Source organism: Perognathus longimembris, chromosome 6, assembly GCF_023159225.1.
Source record: "Perognathus longimembris pacificus isolate PPM17 chromosome 6, ASM2315922v1, whole genome shotgun sequence".
In the NCBI taxonomy this organism is placed as follows: domain Eukaryota; kingdom Metazoa; phylum Chordata; class Mammalia; order Rodentia; family Heteromyidae; genus Perognathus; species Perognathus longimembris.
This window is the reverse complement of record NC_063166.1, coordinates 30,692,542-30,720,007: the sequence shown is the minus strand read 5'-3', so window position 1 is coordinate 30,720,007 and position 27,466 is coordinate 30,692,542. Positions and strand designations below refer to the sequence as shown.

The 27,466-nt window shown below is 35.3% G+C and overlaps 1 pseudogene; it reads right to left on the bottom strand.

Moving 5' to 3' along the window:
* Positions 1-24,624: 24,624 nt before the first annotated feature.
* LOC125354046 lies at positions 24,625-24,797 on the bottom strand (annotated as a pseudogene).
* Between the last annotated feature and the right edge of the window lie 2,669 nt (positions 24,798-27,466).

Sequence of the window (27,466 nt, the reverse complement as noted above, 5' to 3'; positions counted from 1 at the left end):
GTGTTCTTTCCTCTTGAACATAACTAGTTTCTATGTGTACTCTGACTCGTATAAATAATGAGTGTGAAAATTTTGGTTTTCTGACCAAGTTCGGTTACAGAAGATTTTGCATTTTGTCTCTTGGAACATTTGCTCTTGTGATGCCATGGTGTGGAAGCCCAGGCCCAGCTGTCTTTTGAGGTGATGGTCAAGGTCAACTTGCTGACCATGAGTCTTGCCCTATTAGCAAGGATTTCTCAGCCTTGGTTCAGTTTCTGTCTTCACGTGGGGCAGACATGTACTTGCTGAGCCCAGTTCACATTGTTGCTTTGTGAGCAAAGTAAATTACTTTTGCTTTCAGCCAAAAAGTTTTGAGATCATATTGATATAGAACAATATATAACTGAACACAGTTCTTCAAGAGAAACACAAAGAAGTTTCTTCATCATAAATAATATCAAGCTGAGAGTTTGATTTCTAAGAGTGTCTACTACTGTTGGTTGAAAAAGGAATGGTATAGGCTCAGAGTCAGCATTAGGGAAAATAGAAACCTTCTGTTCAGTTTGTGTTGTATTCACTCAAACCAATTCAGGATTGGAATGGTAATAATTTCATTGCATCTGAACAATGCTAGTACATTCAAGATCTGTAAAATATAGCACATATATAATGTTTCATGCCATCGCTCCTACACCAGAACAGAAACAATTTGTGTGGACAGTACACTTGGAATGGATTTTAGAACAAACACAACGACTGTGTAATAATGTTCCATTTGTTCTCAGCAATGAATTAGCATTGTACAACTGAAGCTAATAGTTGTGACAATTGAATAATACCAGTTTAGATTTCTGAATTAAGAGTTTGCAAACTAAAGGTAGAGACATATAGGAATCTTCTTTATTTTTTCTTTAAAAGCCTTAAAATATCAGTACTAGGGATTAAGCCCAGGGTCTCTTGCAGATTAGGCAAAAGCTCTATAAACTAACCTGTGCCCCCAGCCTTAATTATTATTATTGTTGTTGTTGTTGATTTATTTTTAAGATAGAGCTTCACTAACTCTCCAGGCTGACCTCAAATTTTGAATTTCTAAAGTAAGTGTTTTTATAAGGATGCATTTCTATATCCAGCTTTTTTTGCTTCTTTTGTAAGTCACATTCTCATTTTTACATACATGCCCATATATATGTATGTGTATCCACTATCTATATACATTCATATATCTATCTACCTATCTATCTAAATATCTAAATATCTATCTATCTATCACCTCTTTTATAGTAAGCAAAATTCATGCTATATTTAAGCATAGTTCTCAAGTTTTAGCAAGCATCTGAATCATTTGAAGGGCTTCTTAAAACACATCTTAGGTCATAGATTGTAGATACTCAAACCTAGAATTTCTTATTTCTTATTTATGAGGTAGGGTCAGGAATTTACATTTTTTATATCTTTCCAGGCAATGATGATATTGGTCTTAAGGAAACATATTGAGATCTACTAAATTAAAGAAAATAATTCATAATAAATACTTAGTATTGCATCAATTATCTAGAATTGGAAGGTTAAAGTTGAGTATGGTACTGTGTAGGACTTGGAGTCTCAACTACTTAGGAATCAATAGGAAACGAGAATTGCTTTAGTCCTAGAATTTGGGACCAATTGGACCAACAAAGTGAATAAGAAAAGGAGAAAGGAAGGAAGGTAAAAAGAAGCCAAAAATTCGTGATTATTATTATTACTGTAAGCATTTATTGAATGCTTACTAAGAGTTAGGCACTGTGCTAATAAAGTGGCTTGGGAGAAACATGAGGTCTTAATGGGAAAAAATAGACCAGTTTCTTCTTGGAGTTTACAGATTTCTTCCTGTAAAAGATGACTAGTAAATTATGTTTCAGTATGACCAAGAGTGAGCTAAGTCCCTAGAAGCTAGAGAATCTTTTGTTTGTTATTTTCATTTTTGATTGATACATTGTATATTATTCATTAGGTGCAATGTAATGTTTTGTTCCATGTTTATATTTTGTGCAGATCAAATTGAGGTAATTAGGATATCTATTACCTTAAACTTTTTTTTATCATTTCTTTATGCTAAGAACATCCCAGAACTTCTCCTGTACTTGCTTTGAGACACATTATTGCACTTGCATTCACCCTACCATGCAACAGAATACCAGAATTTATTCTCTTGCCTAATTATAACTTGTTGCCCAGCCCCATTTCCCCTGACTCTCACTCTCCTGTGCCATTGCTAATCATTTATAGACATGGGAAATAATAATACCAAGAAAACAAGAAAAGGTTAAAAGCATATTTTTTTATGAAAGTGAAGTCTGAGGTATAGAGTAGCCATTGATGTAGTTTTGTTTTTGAGAAAGTTTATTATGTTTTGAGAATTCTCAACTAATGCTCAATTGGATTGAGAAAGAAATAACATTTTAGAATAAAACTTAAATGTCCAGAAATTTCAAATTGTTGATCCAATTGTACATATTAAATACGAATTAGTTTTTATCTAATTCCAAACGACTTAGTGAGGAATAAGGTGGTAAACACCACAAAATTATCACTTTTTCCAAAATACAATGCTTCTTTGAGACAAACTACTACTTCTGAAATAGAAAAATCATAGATACATTAATAGGAACTAATAAGAAACACACAGCTACTAACATTTGTCTCTCTTTTTTGTAATGAAGGCTGCTGTTTAGAAAATAAATGATCATATGTATGATTTACATAAGTATATAGGGAACAAATGTCTTGAAAAATAAAGCCATCTCAAATTTGAAGCATGCAATTTTTAAAGGTAAATTCAGGAAGCTAGAAAATGGTTGAACGAGATCTGTATTCCAAAATATAATAGCATACTTAACAGGAAAAAATAGTGTACAAAAAAAAGAATTCCATGTGAAGACAAAGTCTTGCTTTAATTGAGTGATAAATTATAACCACTGCATGGCAAAGCAAGTACCATTTGGTAGTGTATTATGACTTCAATTTTTTTTATTAAAAATGATTAAACATGGACATAGTGACAGCATCTCTTAGATTCTTTCTGGCTCAAGGAATATCCACATACTCCTTTTTCTTTTGGTGAGTGAATATTCTTAATACTACTGCTCTTTGTAAGAAGGACAAATAGTAACACCCCAAGATCATGACAATCTTTTTTTTAATTAGTAATTTAATTAGAGAATTCAAACAAAGAACTTGTGGAGGAGAGCAGAAACATTTCAGTAACATTTTCCTCCAGTATAACCTCTAATCCAAGGCTTAAGTAATGCTTATGTCAAGATAGTGAACTGACTTTCTGCAAAGGGCATCTTTGAACTGGTTTTTACTTGTGGAGCTGTTTTGTGTACTAAAGAGGATCTGCTTGTCAAGATGCCATATTGAAATCCAGATGAGCAACTGGGGAGTTCATTCTTCTTGCCCTCAGGATAGCTAAGCGTTACATTGTGATGACAGTGGAATGCAGTAGTTCATGTCAGGTGTGTGAGTGTGTGTGTGTGTGTGTGTGTGTGTGTGTGTGTGTTCTAAAGCTTCTGTTTGAGGTTCACTACTTAATTACAAAGTAAGTATGAGGGAAGGAATAAAATTTCTGATTTTCTCTTCATGTTAGTTTTAGAAACAGCTAACATAGAAATTAAGAAGTATCAAAACAAATTTGAAAAGTGTACACTAAAGACCTTGGCTTGCTTTAAAGACAAAAAGGATGTATGTTTTACTTTGTTAAAGTTTAGAATTTATGAAAGCAAAAACAATCCCAGAGATCGTCTTTGGTTGTCCTATTAACTAGCATATGGCAGGGAAATTGAATCTATGTGTACAGTGAGAAAAGCTTTACTTTTATCACACAAAGGTATAATTAATGATGAAATGGAGGTATTTCTTATTTTTTGAGTTTTTCATAAGCAAAAACTCCACTGATGTTATTGAATGAAACAATAGGTTCCAAAGAAGTCCTATTAAATAAAATCTTTTATAAATCTTAAGTGGTTAAAATATGTGTATCACAAAACCTTGGGGAAAACAGTTTAGTGGTTTGTTTCTGAGAGTATAGCTATAAGAAAGACAAAACAGTAATATTCACAAAGACAAGATTAACCTCTATCTCCATTAATTGTATGGTTTTGGTGAAGTCTCTGCATATATGTAGTAAAGATAATTAAGTAGGACTATGAAGCTAAATTTCTAAGAATTCTATGATTAAGAAAGTAAACAGATTCATAGCAAAGAAAGTAATCTAATTCAAGAATTTAAGAAATTTGATTTCCTTTCTCCCCACCTCCTTCTTGCCTGCCCCCCTCCACTTTCTTGTCTTATTTCATCATTGTTTAACTTACAGATATTGCCTTTAATAAACATGAAGAAATGTTAACACTGACCATAAAAAGATATGGTAGGCCCTTAAAAGGAGATGAGAAATGTTAAAGATACAATTCGAACAAGTGGTTAATAAATGTCAGATTAGGAAATGATGTCCTAGCTATGCTATTTATTACATCACCTGTGAGAAGAAGATAGGCAGCTGGAGATAAGAGACATGGACTGTCGGGGGGCCTTGGAGAGAAATACTAGTCAATTGACTAGGCAGAGGAAGTTGGGTTGAACTATTTGGAATCACTCAGATCACCATGGAAACTGCATGCCAGAGGCTCTTCCACTGAAGACAATTCAGTTCATGGTTCTAACCAGGTGAGCCTCCCTAAAAATGTTCATGTGGTACATTTCTGTGGTACACAGTGCCTTATGTATGAAACTGTAGCCTCCTCTGTACATTACTTAGTAAGTAAGCAAATAAATAAATATGTTCATGTAGTAAAATTTCTAGGTGGAGAAAAAGTGAATGAATAGAGGTCTAGGTACATAGAAGCAAGAAGGAGAGATGAGAGAATATTGTATGGTAAAATTCCATGTACTTAGCATTGACTCTTAAGAGCCATTTGACATAATGATCAGCTTTTAAATAACAGTTGTCAATATCCTCACACATAACATGGAGTTTCTACCAAGGAGGATTAAATGGAACAAAACTTGTGTAAATTCACACAAAGCCCCAAAATACCCATTCTTCCTCTTTTACTTGATCCATTTTTCTATCCATTCTTCCTTTCTTCCTCTTTTACTTGATCCATTTTTCTTACTGTTGATCTCTTTTCCATCCTTCCACCATAGGAGAAACAGGAATTTCCAAGTAAAAGACCCTCCAGATGTCCTGTTCGGATGCTTTTTAAGATCTTAGCGTCTAGGTGAGGAGTGCTTCCTAAGACTCCCTGGAGACAAGTTACCTAGGTATGGTTTCCAGTGCTTGTGTTGGGACACTACTCTCCAAGGAGTTGCTGAGCATTTTTTTTCCATCTTCCCCAAACTTCCACCAATTCAGAAATTTGTGGGAAAATCTTTTGCAATGATAGAACTCCATGTTTTTTAAAATGGTTGTCATACTAAGGAGGAATTATTTGGAGAAGGAATTATTTGGTCATGGATTGGAGGAAATAGGCAAATCTGGAAATTTTTCATTGCTGTTTAATAATGCAGAACTACTTTGTTTAACGTGAATAGTATTTTTTTGGTAATTGATGTCCTAGGATTGAGATATATTATTTACATATATATAACATTATATTTTACTCTGGAACTTTCTGACAGTGTCTCTTGATTTTAATCAAGCTTGCCATTTTAAATGATCCCAATGAAGACTCTATTGTATTAAACTAGATTCATAAATACCTGAAAAATGGGAATCCATTCCACTGAAGCTTTCCAAGTGTTCTTGCCAGAGGATCAGGAGGTTACAAGAATCTTCCACACCATTTCCAGATCAGGACAATGTGCAAAGAGTGAGGGCCATCAGGTACTTGAGATTAAAGGATGCAATATACAGAATCTTCCAGAGAAAGGGACATTTAGAAATAGGGTGATCTTCAAAACAATCATCATGAAATTTGGGAATTAGACCTTAACATCTTTTTTAGGGTCTGGGAGTGGAACCCTGAGCTTTGAGTGTGCTAGGCAAGGGCTCCACTACTGAACCACACTCCTTGCCCTAAACAGTTTTTGTTATGGATAAGACAGCAAGTTCGATGTACTGGGGAAATGTAATCAATCATTCATTGTTAAAAATACTGAAAAGGAGATGTCTCTGATAAGGTATTGAAACAGTTGTCAGCACTCTAGATAGTTTTCAAAATTACAGCATTTATCACCATCAGACATGGGCGGAACTCAGAGTCTGGCTTTGTATCTGTGGAACACTGAAAAATCAGCTCAGGCAGCTATGAAGTCAGAGTTGGCATAAGCCATTAGGAGTTTGTGGCCTGAGTTCATGAATCTCAAATGGGTTTCACATCACAGATTGATGTCTCCAGGAGCTCAGAGGAAGGTCATGCTGGCCAGTTCAGATAGAGTCTCACTGTGCTTGAGAGCTTAAAATACTTCTTTTCTCCTGGATATAAGGGAAGAAGAGCTGAACTAACAAGTCACAATTCCTTTGAACATGGACCTGGAAGACTAACTGTTGCAGGAAACATCATCTGGGGATTGAAATGGGATATATCTTGCTAAGAAATTTTAGCTGATTTTTTCAGAGACAAGGCTTCAGAATCTACACAGTCCTGAAAATCCTAAATGCAATTGGTATTTTAAACTTGTAGATGGCAGCCTAAAGTGTTTAATGTATGGATTCTGACACCAAACTGGCCAAATAAGTTTCATAATCTTATTTTTCCTGAGACTGCCTGCATAAGATCCCTTCCACATACAGAGACTGTGAGGTGTGTGTAAGTTAATACAAGTAGCAGTTCTGGAATCATGCCTGGCACAGCATTCTATGTTATTATACTTTGCCAACCTCCAATCCTTGGAAGTGCCCTGGCCCTGAGTTCAAGTCCCAGTAGCAGGGCATACACAAACACACACACACACACGCACACACAAACACACACACATCTTTTATAGTGCTTTATATATTATTTCATTTAACTCTCTTTCCTGAAATGGGGAAATAAAGCCTGATAACATAGCAATTCAGAAGTTATAGGGATAATGTATGAATTGAGTTTTATTTGCTTTTTACATCAATAAATTGTGTGTGTGTGTGTGTGTGTGTGTGTGTGTGTGTGTGTGTGTGTGTGAATCCTGGAGTCTGAACTCAGGGCCAGGGTCTGTACACATAGCCACGTAGCATTTTTCCTCAAGGCTAGCACTCTACCACTTGAATCACTATTCCATTTCTACTTTTTTGGTAGTTATAAATGGAGATTAAGTCTGTCTTATAGGGTTTCTTGACATGGCTGACTTACAGTCATGATCCCCAGATCATATTTCAGCCTCCTGAGTATCTAGGGGTTATAGTTGTGAGCCACTGGGATCAAAGGATTTTTAAAGATAATATGTATACCTCCAGCCAACAAGGAGTAACAAGGACAATATTTATACTCTCACATGAAACATATCTATCTACTCCTGGAAAAAAATGTGAAAAATTTCCAAATATAATGAGAACTTTAAATCTAGAGATACAAGAAGATGAATAAATTCTTTAAATACAGGGAACATAGAGATAACTTATCCAAAGAAGTTGCATAAAACAAGTGACAAAAATTATAAATAAGCAGAGGAAGAAATGAAGTATGATGCATGTGCAAAGAAATAAAACAGTAATACTAATAATTATTATAATTTGTCGGGGTCTTTGTCCCCCAGCGCTCTCCTGACCTGCAGGAGAAATGGGGAAGCTCGCCCAGACCAGGGCGGGCCAAGAAAGGAGAGGGGTCCAAAGACTGCTCGCACCCAGCCCCACCCTCACCAGAGGACCATCAGATGCATCCCGGAGAATGTCTTGAGCACGTCTCGCTTTATTACAATAAGCTCTGCTCTTAAATAGGTCAGAGAGTGGCAGGAAGGGGAGGGGTGTACTCGCACCTATCTAGGGACTGGGAAGGAAGGCCTGAGCTGTCTGTCAAGGGTGGAGGGTCGAGGGACCAATCCTAAGAGGCGGCCTAATTCTATGTCACAGCCCACAGGACTGCCTCTGGGTTCACCACCAGGCGCCATCTTGGCCACACATGGCAGGAGGCGGGGCCAGCTAGAACCACCTTTCCAGGTTCTGCGTAATAGCCACACATGACCCCGGGGCTGGAAGACAGGTGGGGCCAAGTAGGACCCCCTTTCTGGGTTGTGGCATAACAGCCACACATGGCCCCAGAGCTGGGAAACAGGTGGGGCGGGCTGAGACTTACTTCCTCTTTCTGATGCAAGGCATCTGGGCATGCCCCACAATAATTCTTACTAGTAACCTCACAAGCCAGAAGATAGTAAAGTAGCATATTTAAACTATTGAAAGAAATGGCTATTTTAGGATAATTTAATCAGTGGAAATATTTTCTTTCTATAAGAGAGACCTTACACATATAGCAAAACTTAAAAAAGATATTAGAAGAAAAAATACTACAGACCAATGATACATGGACATAGATAGAAAAATAAATAATATCTCCCAAATAGATCTCTCATTATTTTTAGTAAAGATAATCCAACTAGTAGGCATGCAGATTTTGTTTAGTGGTTTAAAAAAATCAAAGAAATAATTCAACATATCAATGAACAAAAGAAGATGCTAATTCCAGCAAATGATGTCAAAACAACTGAACAGACATATGCAAAAAGACACAATCATTCTAATCCAAACACTGACTTTAAAATGGCTAAAGAATTGGAGGAGGTAGTTTACCACAAAGATCAGTGGATGACAAATAAGCATATGAAGATAGAATAAACATCATTAATGATTAGAGAAATGTAACAAGATTGTGAGGAGATACCATTACATACCATCTGGATGACTATAATCAAGAATTCCTTTTGCTTTTTCTTTGTTTTCAGATATGATATTGTGTGTTGTTCCTGGTCAGCCTTGGACTTTGGCCTTTCTAGCTTGGTCTTCTGAGAAGTTAGGATTATGGATCTGTACCAACATGCCTGGCATTCATAAAGACCATTTCTTTTTAACAATTTTGAACCTAAGATATCAACACTATTTTCAACAGATACTATGTTTTACACTTAAAATTCTTTCTTTATATAATGGACATTATAAGCCAGGTACCAGAGGCTCATGGTTTTTATTCTACTTATGTAGGAGGCAGAGAGCAGGAGAATCAGGCTGGCTTGGGTGAAAAGGTTTGCAAGATTCCTTATTAAAAAATATGTGTCTATTTCCTTAATTTAACTATGGAAGATGCATAAATAGGGAAAGTATAGTCTAACTAGCTGGGCAAAAGGCTTGTTACTACCTTGGAAATAACTGGGATAATAAAAGGGATAAGGAGAGTATGGTTCAAGGAGTAGCACCTGGCAAACTAGTATAAAGCCCTGTGTTCAAACTACAGTTCTTGCAAAGATACCAAAAAAGAGATATTTGAGACTTCACTCTAAAAACATTTTTGAAAAATCTTTGCAGAGTTCACCAGTTTTCAATGGAATTTTATTTTTAAAAAATTTTTGTCTGAGACAAGACCTTGGTATCTAAGACTGAAGACAGTCTAACTTCTGTGTGCAACTTGTCGAGTGACTGAGATCAAGTTCACATGTATTTGTGACACATGAAGCTCTTGGCCTCCTTCTGTGCATGTAAGCGACAGCATGTGGAACCAATCCCAGAGTGGGATGAAGAAATGTGCGTGTGGATTAAATGTGTCCATTTTTGTGAAGAACTATTATATAATGACGAAATGGGACAGAGAAAAATATTTCCTCATTTTGAGACTAGTTGTTGACATTTTGTGTTCTTAGGGCTTCCTGAAACACAGAACAGCCATGTGTACAGTTTCTTTTTTAAAAGAAAATTTCTATTCTTTATTTTTATTGTAAAAGTTCTATACAGTTTTATAAGTTACAGTTATTTAAGTCAGGTAAAGAGTACATTTTTTTGAGCAGTGTCACCCTCTTCTCTTATTTTCACCCAGTTTTTTTTTTCCTCTTTACCTCCTCCCCCAAGTTGTATCATTCATTTTCAACATAGTATCTAGTGAGTATCACTGCTGCATTTGTTCACTCTTTCTCCCACCATTTCTTTTTTTTTCTTATTTATTGTCAAAGTGATGTACAGAAGGTTACAGTTTCATGGATAAGGCATTGGGCGCATTTCTTGTACTGTTTGTTACCTCCCCCTCATTCCCCCCTCCTCCCTTTTCCTTTCCCTCTCTCCCCATGAGTTGTTCAGTTGGTTTACATCAAACAGTTTTGCAAGTATTGCTTTTGTAGTCGTTTATCTTTTTATCCTTTGTCTCTCGATTTTGGTATTCCCTTTCACTTTCCTAGGTCTAATACCTGTATATACAATTTCCAATGTACTCAGATAAGATACAGTGTGGGTACAACCATAAGAAGGGGATACAAGAGGATCATTAACAATAGAAGCTATGGTTTCACCCATGTGTACAGTTTCTGAAGGTTATTAAATCTAAAATACAAATCTTCATCTGTTGTTACCTGTAAGTGACTGCAATACATGGGAGAGAATTTGGATATCTTTGCAGAGACCCCATAAGAAGATCCTGCACCCTGGAGTTCTGTACTGCTGCTATGTCATGTCAATATGCAGACATGGCAATAATTTTAGTTGTATCTCTCAGGATGCTCTCAGGATCAGATTCTATAGGAAAAAGCTAATAAGTTTCCCCTGAACTTCTAGTTGATGCCATTGCTACTGCACTCGGTCGAATTTACAGTAACAAGATCCTAGTTTTTTCCTTTCCTTTTTTTTTTTTTTTTTGGTCGATTATTGGGCTTGAACTCAGGTCCTGGATGTTGCCCCTAAGCTTTTTGCTCAAAGCTAGTCCTCCACTACTTTGAGTCACAGCACCATTTCTGGTTTTCTGGTAGTTCATTGGAGATAAGAGTCTCATAGGCTTTCTTGCCTGGGCTGGCTTTGAACTGTAATCATCACATTTTAGCCCCCCATTCGTAGCTAGAATTCTGGGATGAGCCACCAACACCTGGCAAGGTCTTTTTTTTTGTACCTATTGCAGTATTGTTACAATGATGATTTGACTGTCTAGCTCAGAAGAGCAGCAACAAAATTCATGGATGATTACAATTTGTTGTACATGCCTTAGTGGCACAAGATAATTAGTGAACCCAAGTAATCCTTTTTGTAAGATAAGGTGTGCAAAGCTGGTCCATAGCATGGTGTGAGAGACCCATTTTCCTTGTATCAGGATACAAGATAGTAAGATTGAAAGCTGTTAATTTTAATTAAACCATCAAGAAATATCAAGGTATCAGAAAATGATATTTCTGTAATGGTAATACTAGAACTCTACAAATAGCACTTAAAGTTCAACCTTTATCAGCCAGGTAGTGTCATGGTCACATTTGGTTGCACTGGAGGCTGAGCAGGAATGTGCTCCTCTAAAAAGTGGGATTCTGCCAGGTACTAATGGCTCACTCCTTTCATCCTAGCTATTAAGGAAGCCAAGATCTAAGAATCATGGTTCAAAACCATCCCAGGGAAGAAAGTCCATGGAACTCTTATCTCCAGTTAAGTATCAAAAGCTAGAAGTGGAGGTATGGCTCAAGTAGTCAAACCATACCAGCAAAGAAAGAAAGAAAGAAAGAAAGAAAGAAAGAAAGAAAGAAAGAAAGAAAGAAAGAAAGAAAGAAAGAAAGAAAGAAAGAAAGAAAGAAAGAAAGGAAGGAAGGAAGGAAGGAAGGAAGGAAGGAAAGAAAGAAAGAAGAAAGAAAGAGAGAAAGAAAGAAAGAAAGAAGAAAGAAAGAAAGAAGGAAAGAAAGGAAGAAAGAAAGAAAGAGAGAAAAGAAGCTCAGGGACAGTGCCCAGGCCATAAATTCAAGCACTAGTACTGGCACACACAAACAACTGGGTGTTCCGTCTGAAAACAAGGAGAAGCTAGAATTTGGGAAGCATCTAGCAGCCTGTACTACAAGATCTCTGTAGCACTTTGGTGGCAAGGGCTGCAGTTCTCAATAGAACTAAGACCAACAACTAGCTATGCAACTTCAGATTTCATTGATACAAATCTTGGCTTAAAGTCTTGTAAAATGAGGCTTTTGTATACGAGGATTGAAATAACAGGAAAGTTGCAGAGAAAGGAGTCAAATAGTTACCTGATGTTGCAAACATAGCTAAGGAAACAGGAGTATTGTCAAGCATTAGCAGAAATTAAACCCCACAAACAAGTAGGCTGGAGCTTGGTCTTCTGTGTTCCTGCTCATCTTCCTACCCAGCTGCTTATAATGTGCAACATGGTTTAGAGTAGGATCCATTTGCTTCATTGCCTTATTCTCTTCCTCTATAGGGGGATAACACTTTCAAATATTTAATAAATACCAGAGAAAGGATAACAGCATCTGAAGTTTGAAAAATGCCTTTTCCGTCCTTTTTTGTTGTTGTTGTTAAGTTTCCACTAATGTTTATGCCCATTTCCAATTCTGGCTTGAATTATTTCTTAAGGAGATTGAAGGACACACGTGCAGCTTCTGGGAATAAAGTGTGTGTAGACATTGTCAGTTAACAACATCCCTTCTAGCTAAGTGAAAGAACTGGGTTGGCAAACATTGAGGACCATATATAGCTTTTGAAAGATAAAGGAGATTCATGAGATAACATATGTTATGTAATTTAAAGAACGCCTTGAAAAGGAGAAAAAAATTATTGTCATAGGAATTTTTTCCTATGCCTTGCATTACACAACCTAACATAGCATAAGGTACATGGGGTCTAGGAGTAGCCATATTCTACTAGAAATAATACAAGTGTAATCTACACAGGGGCACTTTATGGGTCAGTTTTTATTTTGTTACATAAAGATTGAAGTCTAAGTATTTATGTAGTCATTGCATTCAATCACCCTCATTTGCTCATGAGAAAAATATTTAAAAAAAATCTCCATGTATAAAATTAGAAACTAAGGAATAGATACTTTTAGAATTTAGGCTTCTCCTGCTTTTGTGGCATTTTAAGTAATAAAAAGTCTCAAGGTTATATGAACTTCTAAAACTTCACAAAACAAAAACACAGATGTTACCCTAATTATAATGGTATATATATGCATATACACTATATGCTGTTTAATTCTTATAAATATTTTTAAATAAAATTACTGTAACACTGAGGGTCCAGCTAGGAAACAAAGAGGTCTAAACAAGTAACTTTAAACTCATTTTTAAACTAGTTATTAGGGATTAACTAGTAAATTTGTAAGAGATGTTGGACTACGGGATTTAGGACTATAGATAGCACAGAAGGAGCTAGTAGTTACATGGCCCAGGTAGGCACCCAAGGCCAGGAGGGACAGGAAGTGGCCTCTTCCCCTTGCAATTCTGTCAGGGAAAGTGTGGCTGCTACTCACTGGTTGAAGAAGTTAGCTGAGGTTCATCTTACTGGCAAGAAGTAAACTTCAGTGGGATGGCTCATGTCTAATTGTAGCTACTCAGGAGGCTGGGTCAAAGCCAGCCCAGGCAAGAAAGTTCATGAGACTCTTATCTCCAGTTAACCACCAAAAAACCCAAAATGGCGCTGAGGCTCAAAGTGGTAGAGCACTACAAGCACACGTAAACGTTTGCTGAGTGCTGTCAGGTTAATTTCCATCAAACACAGTGGAGGTCACTCTGGTACATGCAGCGTTTACATTTTAGTAGGGGAATCATACACGAAACAAATGCATGTATGAAAGTTTAGGCTTTGGGGGAGGGGAATCAGTAGTCCGCTGACAAAAATATAGCAGGGAGGAAGATGGATAGTGATGTGAGTGGTAGGTAAGGAAGAATTCTATTTATATTTGGGCCATGTGAGTAAAGCTGATTAACTTTTATCCCCAAATATTTAAGTAGAGAAAGGGGTTTGGCTGGGACAATAAAGAAGATTGCATAAAATTGAAATAGTTTATTTCCAAATCCAAAAATGGTTCCAGGAAAAGTGGGGATGCTATTTTTTGGAGAAGGGAAGGGCAGGGAAATGTAATAGAGGGGGTGAGATTGATGGTAATATAGTGTAGATTTGTGGAGATACAACAGTAACAATGAAATCCCTTCCCTGTATATAACTAATAGAAGATAATAATTTAAAAATCAAATTTAATATGTTTTAACATCCTGTCCCAAATATTTAAGTAGAGAACTTTTTTGGTCTTGCTGAAGTGACTTTATTCGTTTTTTATACATAAATGTGAGAAATTGTTTTTTTTTATTGTTAAAGTGATGTACAGAGAGGTTACAGTTTCATATGTAAGGGAAGTACATTTCTTATCCAACTTGTTACCTCCTCCTTCATTTTTCCCCTATTTCCCCTCTCCCCAATTCCCTCCCCCCCAATGAGGTGTACAGTTGGTTAACACTAATTGGTTTTGTGAGTATCGCTATTACAATAGTTAGTCTTTTTTGTCCTTTGTCTCTCAATTTTGGTATTCCCTTTCCTTTCCCTAGTTACCATACACATATATACAGTATCTGGGGTATTAAGATCAATTATAGTAATAGCAGGAGTAAAACCACAAGAAGGAATATGAGAGAAAAAAAAGTGCGGTTTCACAAGGCATGTTGAAATGAACTACAACAATGATATAGCACTTATTTCCACAACATTGAGTTCATTTCGCTTAGCATTATCTTGTGTTCATATGGGCATAGCTATTGTGATCTTCTGCTATGTCTATCCTAGAAAGGTATTAATTAGTCCCTATGAGGGAGAACATAGAGTTCATGTTTTTGGCTCACATCACTTAGTATGATTTTTTCCAAGTCCTTCCATTTCCTTGCAAATGGGGCAATGCCCTTCTTTCTTATAGAGGCATAGAATTCCATTGTGTATATGTACCACATTTTCTTGACCCACTCAGCTATTGAGGGGCATCTGGGTTGGTTCCATATTTTAGCAATGACAAATTGTGCTGTGATGAACATGTGTTGGTGGCTTTAGTGTGGTCTTGCTTGTAATCTTTTGGGTAGATGCCCAAAAATGGGACTTCTGGGCCATAGGGGAGCTCTATATTTAGCCTTTTGAGGAACTTTCATACCACTTTCTGGAGTGGCTGAACAAGTTTACATTCCCACCAACAATGTAGTAGGGTTCCCTTTTGGCCACATCGCCCCCCAGCATTTGTTATTGTTCGTTTTCCTGATAATGGACACTCTTACTGGGGTGAGGTGGAATCTCAGTGTTGTTTTGATTTGCATTTCTTTTATGGACAGTGATGTTGAGCACTTCTTCATGTGCCCCTTGACTGTTCTCATTACCTCTTGCAAAGTCTCTTTTCAGATCTTTGGCCCATTTGTTGAGGGGGACATTGGTTCTTTAAGGATTTATTTTGGAGGAATTTAATTTTTTTTTTTTTTTTTTTTTTTTGCCAGTCCTGGGGCTTAGACTCAGGGCCTGAGCACTGTCCCTGGCCTCTTTTTGCTCAAGCTAGCACTCTGCCACTTGAGCCCAGCGCCACTTCTGGCCGTTTTCTGTATATGTGGTGCTGAGGAATTGAACCCAGGGCCTCATGTATACGAGGCAAGCACTCTTGCCACTAGGCCATATCCCCAGCCCCAGGAATTTAATTTTTTGAGTTCTATGTATATTTAGATATGAGGCTTTTGACCATTTTATGGCAAGTAAAGATTTTCTCCCAATATGCGGGCTTTCTGTTTATCTTGCAAGCTATATCCTTTGCTGTGCAGAAGCTCTGTGGTTTGATGCAGTTCCATTTGTCCAACCTTTCTTTGACTTGTTGGGGTTTGGGGCCTTTATTAAGAAAGTTTCATCCTGTGCCACGGAGCCAAAGCATTTCTCCTATCCTTTCTTGTAGTGTTTTCAGGGTATCTGATTTTACTTCCAGGTGTTTGATCCATTTGGAATGATTTTGGTGTAGGGTGATATATAGGGATCTAGTTTTAGTTCGTTACTAGTGTTGTACCAGTTTTGCCAGTTTCATTTATTGAAGAGGCTTTTTTCCATCCTATCTTTTTAGCTCATTCATCAGAGATTAAGTATCCACAGTTCTGCACATTCATTTCTGGGTCTTCAGTTCTGTTGAACATTTTAAAAGTCAATTTTAATACATTTTTGGATGATAATCAGAACTTTCATATTCATATTTACACTTTTTCTGGATAAGAGTTTATCCCTCAAGTAATCAAGATTGAGTAGTCCTATAGTCTTCCTTCCTTTTCCGTTTATAAAGAAACTGACAGAACATCTGTTCACAAGTGTCGGCACTTGTTACATCTCTGGAAAACAGGCAGGTGTTGTTTGCAGGAAACCTGGTTATAATGGACAGGAGGTACATTCTGTCTTTTCAACCTTCAGAGTGACCACATATTTTAACAAGTTTCAACTAGTTATTACATTTCTGGTTTTTCACATATTATACATTTCCTAAGGGCAGTGTTGAAAATGTTGACCAAAAATCACTCAACAGTGTCCCACAGACGATAGTATTTTCAGCACGGAGATATTTCTTAATTACATATGTTTCCTGTATATGTGTAAATAGAGAATAAAAGTTGCTGAAATGACATTAACAATGGCTGTTGAAATTTTGCTTTTTAGAAACTTGTATGCACAGGAAAGTGGTTGAATATTTGATGGTTGGTACATGATTTGGTTATTTCCAGACAAATAGCTGAGTTGAGATTCATATTGATGCTCTTTTCAGGCTTTGAAAATTTCATCTTTTAAGTAAACAATATAGTTATAATTATACAGTGAAATTTTGGGAGCTAGTGGAAATTTTTTTCATGAGTGTTTTGAAAATGTCATAAATTTTTAATTTGATGTCATTTGAAATTCAACTTGAAAATGTGAAACTGATTTTGTTGCTGTTGTTGTTGTTTTCTTAGTTGGTCCTTATCCTCTTTTGAGTTGTTTTCTTAGTTGGTCCTTATACTCTTCACTTGTCATGCTATTGATCAGTCTGATATAAATTTCTGATGCAATTAGAATGTCAACATTTTGAATTGACAAATGTTTCTTTCAAAAGAGATTATATTAAAAATTTGTACTAGCTATGACAAAATTATTGTCTCATAAAAGAACTATTTATTAAAGATACTTTGGCAAATCGATCCTCAATGGTATACAGATTAGTTTAATATGTCTCTTTAGTTGAAACCTTAATAGAAATGGAAATATTTTAAGTATTTATTACTTTTTTAAAATTTAATTTTATTGTTAAGGTGATGTACAGAGGGGTTACAGCTACATACATAAGGTAATGAGTACATTTCTTGTCAAACTTACTACTTTTTAAATCTATTTTAGGGAGACATCTGATTCTATTCAATCACAATATGTAGAAACTTAAAACTCTGAAAATAAAGTACTGCAAATTTCAAAGCCTTCTCAGGCACTGGTGTCTCATACCTACAATCCTAGCTACCAGGAGGCTGAGATTGGAAGGTTGACGTTTGAAGACAGCTGGGCAGGAAAGTCCCCCAAGACTCTTACTTCCAATTAAGCACTAAACAAGCTGGAAGTGGAGCTGTAGCTCAAGTGGTAGAGTACCAGCCACAGGCAAAGATGCTCAGGGACAGCACCAAGGCCCTGAGTTCAAGGCCCCTGTCAGCAGAACATAAAATAAAATAAATGTTCCTGGAGGCCTTTTAGAAGCACCCAATTATAGTCCTCACAAAAAGAAAAGAAAAAAAAAGCTTTCTCCTCAGTTAAACTGTAAGAAACAACCAGTGGGCCATGGATTTATGTTGGCTGCATAAAAGAGAAAGAAATGTTTTGTAAATAGCCATGAATGCAAAGGGACAAAAGTTTTAAACAAGTTCCTTATCTCTTTTTAGTCCTCAGATACCTTATGTTGAATAGCCAGATCATTTTATTATTGCAAATGCCATGGCTGTAATCTTTTATTGCTTGCAGTATAGGCCTACAGCATTAAGTTAGTATAAAATTACATATAGTTTAATATATCTGTACAACACCTTTAAACAAGCTTCTCTAGGCAAGAAGGTTATCTGTCTTATAAATCTATTATTCCATTGTACATCTTGATAGCCTACCATTGCTCCTAGCCATGTTTAAGCATTAAATAGTGCATTATTATTTCACATAAATCAACCAGAGATGTGTGAATTCATAAATTTTGCATTTGCACAGACAGTATTTTAAACGTTTTACTGTTTCGTGGGAACTCAGCTCAGCCTGTACACAAATCAGGGCCTGAGAAATTCCAATAAAATTTAATATCACAATTACATCTGCTCAAGTCAATGCATACATAGTTTAGAAGTATCTTAACTGAGTTCAAAAATAAGTAAAATTTGAAGAGGGTGTTTTTTTTGGTTAACATTTCAGCTATATATGGTAATAAACTAATAAGCACATTAGCTTTTCTTTTATTATTTATAGCAAGATGGTATAAAGAGAATAAGGCCTTATCCAAATGTAAACTTAAGAAAAGATATGGCAAGATCAGAAATATTGATAATTGTCTTTAATTTATTGAAAATGATGCACATAGAAAGTAGTACAGAACCAGAAAGCTTATGTTACAATCAATATGTAGTTTTATAGTTGAATCTGAAATAAATCATTAAAAACAACAATTTTGGCTCTGAACATGGGCAGTAATTGACTTTTCTTAAAATTTCTAGGTCATTCCATTTGATTTGGGAGAAAGCTATATTCTTTTTCTTATTTCTGTCATGTTAAAATGGAGTTTATTGTTTTTTTTCAAAGTTGTCATAATAATTTCCCAGAAAATATTTCTTTTAAAGTTTTCAATTAGTAACAAATGTCTACAAAATCTAACACAGGACTTTTATGCTTGGGGAAGATTTCTGCTTTCTTTATATATTGTGAAAATTATATGCCTGTTGGAATAATGTCTATTGTATAAAATTAACTACACAAATGCCATATTAATTTGCAAATGATTTATTTATCACTTAGAAACTAATTATATAAGAGATGAATTGATATGAATACAGAGCTTGTTTTGAATCATAATCTGATGCTGAAAACTTAAAAGAATGACAGGAGAAAAATTAAAAGAACGTTTTTGGACTGTGCTTAATGGAGACATTTTTTTTTCTTTTAACCAACAGGTAACTTCTGAGGCAATAAGTAAAAAAAAGATAGATAAAATTAGTACCATATCAGAGACCCTGTGAGTGTTATTTACACAATAAGAAGTACATTAAAGGAATTAGTTTCTGTTTTCCTTTACTTTAGATATTTATTTTCTGTCATTCTGCATCATTTGCTTTCTTTCTTTCCTTCTGGACTAAGTAGTTCAAACCCAAGGTTAACAGCAACAGAAAAGGAGTATTTAGAGATTAATTTTTTTTTAGGGGGTGGAGTAAGACAGACTCAATGAGTCTTTAATAGAACCCTAAAGATACTCAGAGTAGCTGACCCAGGCTGACTTTGGAATTTTAAAGCATATCTAGTTAGATCATAAGAGACTAATGGAGGCTTCTCACAATGATGAATGTTGTAAATAGAGTGGCTTAAATTTTTTTTAAAAGTCACTGCTTTTATTATGATGTTTAACTATTTAGCATTCATTGGATTGAGGTCCATTTAGTTTTTGATGATGTGGTTACTCTGTTTCTTTCAAGTGTGCAACAAAGTTTCATCGTATTGTCTGGGTCTTGACTTGAAAGGATATAAGGGGGAAAATGATTCATTACAGAAATTACATTTCCTGAGCTAAGCCAGAAGGCACTGTCTTTATTTTAGCTCTTGTATAAGCAAGACTTAGTGTTATGGATATAGTTTATGTGCATATAATGTTTAGTTAGCAATATATATATTTATTTATACCACACAAGTGGCCCATACAACTATTAAATAAATCCCTCGATTTTTTTGAAGATTATATGGAGACAGTTGATGGCTGAGCAAGGAATATGTGTAAACAAACATGTTTAAAAATTCTATGAGTGTGTCAGCCCTATTTAAATAAATAGAGGTGCCTTTTTTCCTAAGTCGAACTTTACTGGTAAGAAGGGAAATTAGAAGACAGAGATAGACAATGAATATATTGAATTATGACACAAATGAATGTGCTTTAAATGAAGCTGTTGCTGTGGAATTATGTAAACTGAAGGGATGAGTGGGGTTGGGAAAGATGGGGAGAATGATGAAAAGGGTGACACTGATCAAGATGTATCATACTCATAAACTGAAATGTTGATTTGAAGCCCCCTTGTACAACTATTTGAAGATAAAAATTACTCTCTTATCAGACAAGTAAAAACTAAAATTAAAAACCCAGTTGCAAATATGAACATTTCTTTTTGTTTTTCAAAAAGAATGTATTCTTTCATTTACAACTCTAAGAGATACAATTTCTGTTTGATAAGCCACAATTATATATTTTTAATAAACATTAGCACATGACTGAGACAAATCTGGATAACATAATGTTTTGTTTCTTCTGTTTGTATGTCGATGAATTTACTTCAAATAAAATGTTCTGGCTGAAGAAGAAATCAAGATGGCAGGCCAAAAATAAATCAAGAACAGGCTGATTTCAATTTGCATAAGTTTTGCCTCTATTGTTTCTGATATTTTCATTTAAGATGTATTATAAGATATTAGAATGAAAAGTACTATGTCTCTGATACAATTTATCTTCCCAAAAAAGTTCTATATTTAGGTGTTAGAATCTGTACAATTACTAGTAGTAATTGATATTACCATTTTTATTATCTTTAAATAGTTGTAGAAAGGAGTTGCCATTTAACAAAGCAGTTTATGAATACAATACATCTTGACCAATGTCACCCCTTTCAACTTTCCTATCCATCCCTCTCCAATCCACCCTACCCTCACTCTTCTTAATTCTGTATGATAGACATTGAATTGTTGATTACATTCTCCCTTTCTTCTCGTCTTGATTTGTTTACCCCTTCCCTCTTGATGATATCTTTCAATAATAACAAAGCTCCCCCTTTTATAAACAAAATTGACCACACAGAAATGTGGGTGATATGAATTCGTGTTTTCTTTCGTCAATGAGTTGTCACTGAGCTACTAGCATGTGCAGAGAGGTAAAAACAGTATAGTGAATGGAACACAAAGTTTTAGCATATTAGCCCTTTGGTGAGAGATCTTAATTTTCCTAGGTTAGATGTCAGATTGTCCCTCAGACTTCCATATTAGAAAGGGCTGGCTGGCCAATACACTGCCAGAGCACATGTCTCAGGGTCATGTCACCCCTGGCATATAAATACAACCATAACACTACTGAATTTGAACAGAAATGATGGCTGTTACTTCTGAAGCAAACCAGGCAAGAGGCAGCTCTGCCTTCCACTGTTCATCCTCACCTCTATTAGATTCTGAAGGCTCAGAAGAGGTAGAACCACAAGATTTATCTTGTGGTCATGAATCACAGTGGTGTTGAAGGAGAATCACTAATACACACCATGTAAAATTTAGGAAATTTTACCTGATTTGTGGGTAGCATTGTTTTTACTTTTCTCAAATGCAATAAGAATCTGTAGTATGGAGAAATGTAATATGAAATGCTGGGTCATTAAGTGAGGTACCCTATGACAGAGTGTTTCACAGTGTGAAAATAGGTACACAAAGCTTGTTGCGAGTGTTTGTTATGCTCTTACTTTCCCTCCTAGGGAGAAATTACTTGCACTGAAGAGTTGGTATGGAAGTGTATTAGCATTTCAACATAGTAAGAAATTATTCACAGCTCTTCTTGGCTCAGAGCTATATAGAAAAATCTCACTAATACCACACTTTGGGGTTTTCTCTTCCAAATTATACATACCTACATATTGGACTGGTGCATTATAGCTTTCTGCTTCATTGTTTCTGTGGGCAAATGTTTTGTCTGAGACTTGGTACAATGTTGAGTACTCTATTTCATTGTCAGCACCACAGCAAGAAGTAGATGAATTCTTATTTATTTATGCCTGCAATCCTAGCTACTCAGGAGAGGGGCAGCAAAAGAAGGTAATGCATGTCCCTGCATGTCCTCTCAGTCTTCTGTGCAATTCTGAGTTCTTACCACAGGTTAGAGTTCATTTGTCTTTTTGGATTGCAACATCTCACTCTTGAGGAATGATTCAGATACTAGATCTTCTATGTTCTGTGTAGTCTTGTATCCAAGTCTGAGAATGATTTACAGGCAAGGCTGTATAGTTATAGTGAGAGTGGAAAGGTAGGACCAGGCATGCCAAGCGCTGTTAGTCAAATGAATTGTTCAAGGTCAAAGTAAAAGCTGCCATGGGGATGGATTGCTAGAAATTTTATTATTGTAAGTGAATACACTTGAGCAAAGGAAATAGACTCCATAACAATCAGAATGAAGATACCTATTATTAAGCACCATTAACAATGGTAAATTGCAGCTCCCATGAAAGACTTCTCATCTATGTTTACAAGTAGGTTTTATAACTACTTTCATTTTGCAGGTGTGGAAATTGAGGTATTTGAGTAACTTACCCAAAGGCACATGCTTGGACAGTGAGAAGTTAGGAACTGAAACACATGTGTTCTATTTTTAGAATCTGTGCTATTATTTGAGAGGACATATTAGCTTTACAATTATTTGTTTACAAGTTATTTATTTACAAGTTATTGTTTTATGTGCCATAATTTTCCTCACAGAGTCATTCTGAGTCTTATTTTCCTCTTGAATTTTTTTCAGCCAGTCATTTATTTATTTGATTTTGGTTAAATTTTTAATTTATACCTTACTAGTTATCAATTGAACATGTTCATAGGCTAGATTTGAGTATAGATACATAATAGGTAATAGTCACATGAGAGGAATTGGCATAGTCATCATTTCAAACATTGATTATATCTTTGTGCTGGGAACATTCAAAATCCTCTTGATTACCTATTTTAAAATACATCACTAAATATTTTCACAGTTATCTTACTATGCCATAGAACATAAAGATTATGTCTCTTATGAAGAGCCATCTCTCTTATATTTTAAAATATAATTATGTAATTCCTATCTCGTTATGGTAAATCTTTTAGTTAACAACATCTTTTTTCATTTTTTACTTTGAAATAAAGGAAATAATGCATAGTAAAACTTCTCGTGTATCATTGATTATTTTTTGTTATATCTCCAAGGCTATAGCAAAATATCAATTCCTGTTTTTTAATTTTTACTAGTTTTTTGGTGTTCTTGCTTGTTTACCTTCCTCCTTAATGAGTTAAGCCACTGATAATTTTTTTGCTATTGTCAATTGGACATTCGTTTTTGTGTTCTTATGGATTTTATATTTATTTTTCCTTTGATTTTGAGGGTTAATTCAGATTTATAAAATTAGCTTTTTTTATTTTTTGGCATCTATTTTCTGTCTAGAGTTAGCCTATTTTCTATCTGCCTTTTAGATTTTTTTTAGTTTTTAAATTTTTACATTTCACTGTTATATATTTTGAAGAAAAATCAGTATTTTCAGATTTTTGTTTTTTCTTTCCATATACATTTTATTTCTTCCTTTAGTCTTGGAAAATTTCATTATATTTGTTTGAATATTGACTATTCCTTATTTCTTTATTCTTGTCCTCAGAAATTCTAACTAAATGTGTATTGGCTATCAGTTTTCTATTTTCTAAACCTTATAGGTTTCTTTTTATATAATGCCTATTTTTAATTTATCTTCTAGCTTGTGAATTCTCCTTTCTATCTAGTCTGCTATTTATCTCTTATATTGAATTTTCTTTAAAAATCAAATTAATTGCAGTAAAAGGTACATGAGAGAAAAGAAATACATATTAGCTGTTCAGTTTTGAGAAATGTACTTAACCATGTAACTATCACCTCATGAGAAGAAGTATTTTCCCAATCACAGTAAATCTCTATATTGTTTAGTGGCTTCCCTCTACTGTCTATTCCATGTACAATCTAATCTTTTTTTTTGTATCATAATAAAATAGTTTTGCCTGTTATAGAACTTTACAAAAATAAAATATATGGTATACCCTTAATTAGTATGCATTAATTTCATAAAATAATTATTTACCATTTTATACATGTATAAAATCTACTTTGATCACATTTGCCCTCTGATAATTCTCTCATATCTCCTGTCCTTTTCTTATGTTCCCCCTTTTTTCCCAAATTGCTACCCATTTACATGAAAGTTATACATAAAAGTGTATTCTTTAAAAAGTGTAGAAAATGTGATATTTAACTTTTTTAGTCTAGATCTTTTCTCGTAACATGATGTTCAGTTCCATCCATTTTTCTGCAAACAACATGATCTTGTTCTTTATGGTTGAATAACACTCCGGTATGTATAAAGAACACATTTTTTTTTGAAGATGACTGCATATGTTGGCTATTTTGTATGGCTTCATAGTAAACATGAATGTGCATATATATTTATTATATGCTGGCTATACATCAAGGAGTGACACCAAGGAGTGATAGTTACATATAACTTGATTATATACTAGACATATTTTTAGTGTTTTGAAGCCTCTCCATACTGAATTTTACTATGGTACACTAACTTACATTTCTACTAACAGCGTATAATCATTTCTTTTTTCCCAATCCTCATCAATACTTATTATTATTAATCTGAATGATCTATTTATGAGAATGGGATATTCAATTCATCTCATGCTGTTGTATCTGTACCTATCTGCCTCTTCATTCCAACTGCATTAGTTTATTTCATTGTATTTTATAATGAAATTGGGTGCACTGATGCAAGTTACATATTGTTCAGTGGCCCAATGTTGCATAATTTTGATGGGTTGTTCCTTTGTTAATATGCAGTGACTTAAAAAAATCCCTTATTTATTAAACTGATAAGAACAGATTCTACACTTGATTTTAGCCAAAAGGCCAAGAAGCGATAAAATCCCTTTTTTTACTGTCAAAGTGATGTACAGAGAGCTTACAGTTTCATACATTAGGCCTTGGTACAAATCACTTTAACAATAAATAAGGGGAAAAATCAGGGAAAAATAAATAAAAATAAACAAAATAAAAGTATCCATAAAGAGATAAAAAAAATCCCTTATGACCAATTTTGGCTCAGTCTAGTTTATCAGATAAGAATATAACCACTTTTTGCAATCAGATTTTGTATGCTTGGAATATTGTTTTCTATTCGTTCACTCACTCTAAGTCTCCTGGTGTTTTTGTTTGTTTGTTTTGCTTTGGTTTTCCCCAGTGAAGTGTTTCTTCCATTTGCATTTTAGGTGATTGTTGAAATGCCTTTTTTTTTTTTTTATTTTGCTAGTCCTGGGCTTGGACTCAGGGCCTGAGCACTGTCTCTGGCTTCTTTTTGCTGAAGGCTAGCACTCTGCCACTTGAGCCACAGCACCACTTCTGGCCGTTTTCTGCATATGTGGTGCTGGGGAATTGAACCCAGGGCTTCACTAGGCCATATTCCCAGCCCCTTAAATGCCTTTTTAATACTAATTACATTACCAACTTCCTCCTTTATCTTGGTGATTTGCTGATATATTGAATTAATGATGTTTGATTCTTTCCTACCTCTCATATGTTTATCTATTCTTCTATGGAGAATTATTCTTTTGCAAACTCATGCTTGTGCATATCTTTTTTTTTTTTTTTTTTTGGCCAGTCCTGGGCCTTGGACTCAGGGCCTGAGCACTGTCCCTGGCTTCTTCCCGCTCAAGGCTAGCACTCTGCCACTTGAGCCACAGCGCCGCTTCTGGCCGTTTTCTGTATATGTGGTGCTGGGGAATCGAACCTAGGGCCTCGTGTATCCGAGGCAGGCACTCTTGCCACTAGGCTATATCCCCAGCCCTGTGCATATCTTTTTTTTCCTCTTTTTTTTTGTGGAAGATATTTAAAAAATATCTTCTGCAATGTTGGCTTTGTGGTCCTCAGTTACTTTAGTTTAAGATTACAAGTCTTGATTGATTTTAAAAGATACCTTTTCTGGACTTGGTGGGCATTTTTCTTCTGGTGGCCTGAAATATGTCTATCCACATCCTCCTGGATTTCAGAAAACCTGCTATTATTCAAGTAGGTATGGGGGCTGGGAATACGGCCTAGTGGTAAAGTGCTCACCTCATATACATGAAGCCCAGGGTTCGATTCCTTAGTACCACATATATACAAAAAGCCGGAAGTGGAGCTGTGGCTCAAGTGGTAGAGTGCTAGCCTTGAGCGAAAAGAAGACAGGACAGTGCTCAGGCCCCAGGACTGGCAAAAAGAAAAACAAAGCCAAATAGGTTTGCTTTTGTAAATAACTTGGCACTTTTGTCTTGAAGATTTCCGTATTTTTAATTTTTTCTGTACTTTTGGCATTTTAAATGTAATATGATTTGAAGAGATTCTTTTTCTGGTCATTTTAATTTGGGGTTCCAAATGACTCCTATAACTTGGATGTCTATTTCTTTCCCTGGATTTAGGAAATGTTCTGCTATTAAATTTATTGAATAGGTTTTCCATATATATTTTTTTGGCCAGTCCTGGGCCTTGAACTCAGGGCCTGAGCACTGTCCCTGGCTTCTTTTTGCTCAAGGCTAGCACTCTGCTACTTGAGCCACAGCGCCACTTCTGGCCATTTTCTGTATATGTGGTGCTGGGGAATCGAACCCAGGGCCTCATGTATATGGGTTTTCCATACCTTTAATCTGTATATTAGTGTCTTCTACACCACAGATTTGTGGCCCCTTAATCATGTCTCATGGTCTTGAATGTGATGGTAATTCATGAATGCTTTATTATGATTGTGATGATGATTATTATTATCTGAAAAGAATAATTCCTGCAGCTTGTCACGAATCTTACCTGGTCTTATCTCTCGGTGATATTTTCCATTGTTTATTTTTGTGAACTTTTCATTTCCATGAATTCCATTTTCCTCCAGAACCTCTGAATTTCTTGCCAAATCTTCACCTGTACTTGTTTGCTTCCTTTATCTGCTTAGTTGTGTACACTTTGAGGTCAGTGGTCTTTTTTTTTTTTGATTGGGTATATTGGGTATATTGTACACATGTAGGAAAATGGTGCAATAACACAGCCTGTACAATTAATATATGCAAATAAAATAACATTTAAACAGAGATGGCTGTAAATCCTGCCAGGACATTATTGTTAGGAGACAGTGTGTCTCAGTATTAAAAGTCTTTAATCCTAAAAAACAAAAACAAAAACTGTATACTGGCAAAACTAAATATACTGAATTTTACTCATATTAATTCAATATAATGAGATTCTACTTAGTAAAATTCCCTACTTTTATTTTTAAAATTTTTTCCCTTTATTGTCAAAGTGAAGTACAGAGGGGTTTTTTAAAACTTAACTATAGAATTTTTGATCAATTTTTCCTTAAGCTTTTAAAAATGTATACTTTTGGTAGTACTGGGGTTTAAATTCTGGGCCTGTGCTTGCTGGGTCAATATTCTTCCACTTGAGCCATGCCTCTAACTTAACTTTTGAATTGATTTTCTAGCTTTCAAGAATTTCAGTGTCTTTGGATTCAGTTATTAAAGAATTAAGAATTTTTAAAGGTTTCATGTTGCTTTGCTTTTTTCTTATTTCTT